This window comes from Arachis hypogaea, chromosome 15, assembly GCF_003086295.3.
Source record: "Arachis hypogaea cultivar Tifrunner chromosome 15, arahy.Tifrunner.gnm2.J5K5, whole genome shotgun sequence".
In the NCBI taxonomy this organism is placed as follows: Eukaryota; Viridiplantae; Streptophyta; class Magnoliopsida; order Fabales; family Fabaceae; genus Arachis; species Arachis hypogaea.
Window position 1 is genome coordinate 67,176,628 of NC_092050.1, and position 6,366 is coordinate 67,182,993.

At 38.9% G+C, this 6,366-nt stretch overlaps 1 non-coding gene across 1 annotated transcript; it reads left to right on the top strand.

The window, feature by feature from the left end:
* Positions 1–2,244: 2,244 nt before the first annotated feature.
* Positions 2,245–2,351, top strand: LOC112753480 (small nucleolar RNA R71). Its single transcript, XR_003177865.1, has one exon. It is a non-coding gene; the product is annotated as a small nucleolar RNA R71 (small nucleolar RNA).
* The last annotated feature ends 4,015 nt before the right edge of the window (positions 2,352–6,366 follow it).

The following is a 6,366-nucleotide window of genomic DNA, read 5'->3' on the forward strand; positions in this document are numbered from 1 at the left end:
GAGGTAGGTGGGGTTTTATGAAGGATGGATGTGAGTGGTGAAGAGAATGGTCGGATTTGATACGTGAGGGGTTTTGGGGAAAGAGGTATTGAGGTGATTGGTGAATGGGTGAAGAAGAGAGAGGGAGGTGGGGTAGGTGGGGATCCTGTGGGGTCCACAGATCCTGAGGTGTCAAGGATTTCTTATCCCTGCACCATGTGGCGTGCAAAACGCCCCTTACTGCCAATTCTAGCATTAAACGCCAGGCTGCTGCCCATTTCTGGCATTTAACGCCAGCTTCTTGCCCATTCCTGGCGTTAAACGCCAGTCTGGTGCCCATTTCTGGCGTTAAACGCCCAGAATGGTGCCAGACTAGGCGTTTAATGCCCATTCTGCTACCCTTACTGGCATTTAAATGCCAGTAAGTTTCTCCTCCAGGGTGTTCTGTTTTTAATACTGTTTTTTCGTCTGTTTTTACTTTTTCAATTGTTTTTGTGACTTCACATGATCATCAACCTATAGAAAACATAAAATAACAAAAGAAAATAGAAATTCAAGATAGTTAAAGATTGGGTTGCCTCCCAACAAGCGCTTCTTTAATGTCAATAGCTTGACAGTAGCTCTCATGGAGCCTCACAGATGTTTAGAGCAATGTTGGAACCTCTCAACACCAAACTTAGAGTTTGACTGTGGGGGCTCTGTTTGTCTCTGTATTGAGAGAAGCTCTTCATGCTTCCTCTCCATGGTTACAGAGGGATATCCTTGAGCTTTAAACACAAGGGAGTCTTCATTCACTTGAATGATCAATTATCCTCTGTCAACATCAATTACAGCTTTTGCTATGGCTAGGAAGGGTCTGCTAAGGATGAGGGATTCATCCATATACTTTCCAGTCTCTAGGATTATGAAATCAGTAGGGATGTAGTGGTCTTCTACCTTTACCAAGACATCCTCTACAAGTCCATAAGCCTATTTCTTTGAATTGTCTGCCATTTCTAGTGAGATTCTAGTAGCTTGTACCTCAATGATCCCTAGCTTCTCCATTACAGAGAGAGGCATGAGGTTTATGCTTGACCCTAGGTCACACAGAGCCTTCTCAAAGGTCATGGTGCCTATGGTACAAGGTATTGAGAACTTTCCAGGATCTTGTCTCTTCAGAGGTAATCTCTGCCTAGTCAAGTCATCCAGTTCTTTGATGAGCAATGGAGGTTCATCCTCCCAAGTCTCATTACCAAACAACTTGGCATTTAGCTTCATGATTGCTCCAAGGTACTTAGCAACTTGATCTTCAGTAACATCTTCATCTTCTTCAGAGGAAGAATACTCATCAGAGCTCATGAATAGCAGAAGTAAATTCAATGGAATCTCTATGGTCTCTGTGTGAGCCTCAGATTCCCATGGTTCCTCATCAAGGAACTCCATGGAGGTCAGTGGACGTCCATTGAGGTCTTCCTCAGTGGAGATCACTGCCTCTTCCTCCTCTCCAGGTTCGGCCATGTGAGACGTGTTTATGGCCTTGCACTCTCTCTTTGGATTCTCTTCTGTATTGCTTGGGAGAGTACTAGGAGGGAGTTCAGTAATTTTCTTACTCAGCTGACCCACTTGTGCCTCCAAATTTCTAATGGAGGACCTTGTTTCAGTCATGAAACTTTGAGTGGTTTTGGTTAGATCAGAGACAATGGTTGCTAAGTCAGAGTGGCTTTGCTTAGAATTCTCTGTCTGTTGCTGAGAAGATGATGGAAAAGGCTTGCTATTGCTAAACCTGTTTCTTCCACCATTATTGTTGTTGAAACCTTGTTGAGGTCTCTGTTGATCCTTCCATGAGAGATTTGGATGATTTCTCCATGAAGGATTATAGGTGTTTCCATAGGGTTCTCCCATGTAATTCACCTCTTCCATTGCTGAGTTCTCAGGATCATAAGCTTCTTCTTCAGATGAAGCTTCTTTGGTACTGCCTGTTGCTGCTTGCATTCCAGACAGACTCTGAGAAATCATATTGACTTGCTGAGTCAATATTTTGTTCTGAGCCAATATGGCATTCAGAGTATCAATCTCAAGAACTCCTTTCTTCTGACTTGTCCCATTATTCACAGGATTCCTTTCAGAGGTGTACATGAATTGTTTATTTGCAACCATTTCAATGAGTTCCTGAGCTTCTGCAGGCATCTTCTTTAGATGAAGAGATCCTCCAACAGAGCTGTCCAATGACATCTTGGACAGTTTAGACAGACCATCATAGAAGATACCTATGTGCTCCATTCTAAAAGCATGTCAGAAGGACACCTTCTGATTAATTGCTTGTATCTTTCCCAGGCTTCATAGAGGGATTCACCTTCCTTCTGTCTGAAGGTTTGGACTTCCACTCTAAGGTTGCTCAATTTTTGAGGTGGAAAGAACTTTTCCAAGAAGGCATTGACTAGCTTTTCCCAAGAGTTTAGGCTTTCTTTAGGTTGTGAATCCAACCATGTTCTAGCTCTGTCTCTTACAGCAAAGGGAAAAAGCATAAGCTTGTAGACCTCGGGATCAACCCAATTGGTCTTGACAGTGTCACAGATTTGCAAGAATTCAGCTAAGAACTGATGAGGATCTTCCAATGGAAGTCCATGAAACTTGCAATTCTGTTGCATCAGAGAAACTAATTGAGGCTTAAGCTCAAAGTTGTTTGCTCCAATGGTAGGGATTGAGATGCTTCTCCCATAGAAGTCGGGAGTAGGTGCAGTAAAGTCACCAAGCACCTTCCTTGCATTGTTGGCATTGTTGTTTTCGGCTGCCATGGTTTCTTCTTCCTTGAAAAGCTCTGTTAGGCCCTCTAGAGAGAATTGTGCTTTAGCTTCTCTTAGCTTTCTCTTCAATGTCCTTTCAGATTCAAGATCAGCTTGAACAAGTATGCCTTTATCTTTGTTCCTGCTCATATGAAAGAGAAGAGAACAAGAAAGTAGGAAATCCTCTATGTCACAGTATAGAGATTCCTTGAGGTGTCAGAGGAAAAGAAGAATAGAAGGAGGAGGTAGATAGAAGAGAATTCGAACTTATTAAGAGGGATAGAGTTTGAATTGCACCTTGAGGAGGAGTGTTAGTCCCTTAAATAGAAGGATGTGAGAAGACGGGAAGAATTTTCGAAAATAAATTGAAAAGATTTTGAAAGAAATTTGAAAATTTGATTGAGATTTTCGAAAATTAAGATTAGGAAAGAAATTAAGTGATTTTTGAAAAAGATTTTGAAATTAGAAATCAAAAAGATATGATTGAGAGTTAATTTTGAAAAAGATGTGATTGAAAAGATATGATTGAGAAGATATGATTGAAAATCAATTTAAAAAAAGAAAGATTTAAAATTAAAGTTGATTACTTGACTAACAAGAAATTAAAAGATATGATTCTTAAAATTTAAAATTTGATCCTTTCTTAATAGGTAAGTAACAATTTGAAAATTTTGAAGTAAATCATTAATTATAGCAGGGATTTTCGAAAATAATAAAAAATGGAAAGAAATTGATTTTGAAAGGATATGATTGAAAAGATATGATTTGAAAAAGATTTGATTTTGAAAAATTATGAAAATTTGAAAAAGATTTGAATTAAAAACAAAATCTTCCCTCTAGTGTCATGCTGGCATTAAACGCCCAGAATGACATCCATTCTGGCGTTTAACGCCCAAAATGCTACCTTTTTGGGCATTAAACGCCCAGCCAGGTACCCTGGCTGGCGTTTAAACGCCAGTTTTCCTTCTTCACTGGGCATTTTGAACGCCCAGCTTTTTCTGTTTGATTCCTCTGCTGAATGTTTTGAATCTTTAATTCTCTGTATTATTAGCTTGAAAAGACACAATTTTGAAAATATTTTTGAATTTTTAATGATGAGAAACAATAAAAATGCAACTAAGATCAAATAAACAATGCATGCAAGACACCAAACTTAAGAATTGACACCAAGATACATAAAATATTTTTTATTTTTATGATTTTAAAATTTTTTGTGATTTTTCAAAAATTATATAGAAAAGAGAATAAAGAGATTCAAAACTTTTTAATAAGAATTCCACGAATCATGCAATGTTAGTCTAAAGCTTCAGTCCAAAAAGGATTAGACATGGCTAGTCAAGCTTCAGCAGGACATTACATTCAATAGCTAAATTGATGAGAATCAATCAGCTTTTGTGATGATAAGAACATCACCTTGAAACTCTAGAATTCATTCTTAAAAATTCTGAAAAATAAAAAGAAAAGTACCTAATCTAAGCAACAAGATGAACCGTCAGTTGTCCAAACTCGAACAATCCCCGACAACGGCGCCAAAAACTTGGTGCACAAAATTGTGATCATCAACAATGGCACCAAAGGACTTGGAGCTCTCAAACGTGAATCACACTTTGTCACAATTCTACATAACTAACCAGCAAGTGCACTGGGTCGTCCAAGTAATACCTTACGTGAGTAAGGGTCGATCCCACGGAGACTGTCGGCTTGAAGCAAGCTATGGTCATCTTGTAAATCTCAGTCAGGCAAATTCAGATGGTGATGGAGAATTGATAATTAAAAGATGAATAAAACATAAAATAAAGATAGAGATACTTATGTAATTCTTTGGTTGGAATTTCAAATAAGCGTATGAAGATGCTTTGTTCCTCCTGAACCTCTGCTTTCCTATTGCCTTCTTCCAATCATTCATACTCCTTTCCATGGCAAGCTTTATGTTGGGCATCACCGTTGTCAATGGCTACTTCCCGTCCTCTCAGTGAAAATGTTATACGCACACTGTCACCGCACGGCTAATCATCTGTCGGTTCTCGATCATGTTGGAATAGGATCCATTGATCCTTTTGCGTCTGTCACACGCCCAACAATCGCGAGTTTGAAGCTCATCACAGTCATCCCTTCCCAGATCCTACTCAGAATACCACAGACAAGGTTTAGACATTCCGGATCTCAGGAATGGCCGCCAATAATTCTAGCCTATACCACGAAGTTTCCAATCTTAGATTAGAAATCCAAGAGATACACATTCAAGCTTGTTTGCATGTAGAACAGAAGTGGTTGTCAGTCACGCGTTCATAGGTGAGAATGGTGATGAGTGTCACATAATCATCACATTCATCATGTTCTTGGGTGAGAATGAATATCTTGGAGAAGAAATAGACTTGAGTTGAATAGAAAAACAATAGTACTTTGCATTAATTCATGAAGAACAGCAGAGCTCCACACCTTAATCTATGGTGTGTAGAAACTCTACCGTTGAAAATACAAAAGTGATAATGGTGTAAGCATGGCCGAATGGCCAGCCTCCAAGGTCTAGGGACTAAACGTCCAAAGATTCTCCCAAATACAATAGTATAAGGTCCTATTTATAGAGAACTAGTAGCCTAGGGTTTACAGAAATCAATAATTAATGCAGAAATCTTCTTCTGGGCCCACTTGTTGTGTGCTTGGGCTGAGCATTGAAGCTTCCATGTGTAGAGACTTTTCTTGGAGTTAAACGCCAGCTTTTGTGCCAGTTTGGGCGTTTAACTCTAGCTTTTGTGCCAGTTCCGGCGTTAAACGCCAGAATTCTTGAGCTGACTTGGAACGCCTGTTTGGGCCATCAAATCTCAGGCAAAGTATGGACTATTATATATTGCTGGAAAGCCCAAGATGTCTACTTTCCAACGCAATTGTGAGCGCGCCAATTGGGCTTCTGTAGCTCCAGAAAGTCTACTTCGAGTGCAGGGAGGTCAGAATCCAACAGCATCTGTAGTCCTTTTTCAGCCTCTGAATCAGATTTTTGCTCAGGTCCCTCAATTTCAGCCAGAAAATACCTGAAATCACAGAAAAACACACAAACTCATAGTAAAGTCCAGAAGAGTGATTTTTATTTAAAAACTAATAAAAATATAATAAAAACTAATTAAAATATAGTAAAAACATACTAAAAACAATGCCAAAAAGCGTATAAATTATCCGCTCATCATTGTCCATGGTACCTTGGAGGGTGTTGCTACCGAAAGGGTTGATCAGATCCTCGTGGCTCCTTCCATCTTTGATTATTTCGACCTTGATGCATGTTCCTATTATAGCTTCCATTCCTTACAACAACATTGGAATTGCAGGGAAGTATGATTTATTATTGGTTATGGAAAAGTATCGTTTGGGTTTTTGAAATAAGGAACAAGTAATTTAAATGACAAGAAAAATAAATTAATAATTAAAAAATCTCTTGGCAAGGTATGAGAACTGTAAATCCCATCCTAGTTATCCTTATCATGTGTAATGAGAATTGTTTATTGCTCCCACTTAGTTAACCCTTACTAAATAAAGGAAAGTCAAGTGGACTAATTAACTTGATTCCTCAAGTCCTAGTCAACTCCTAGTCAACTCCTATGGAAAGACTAGCTTTAGAGGGATCCAAATCAAT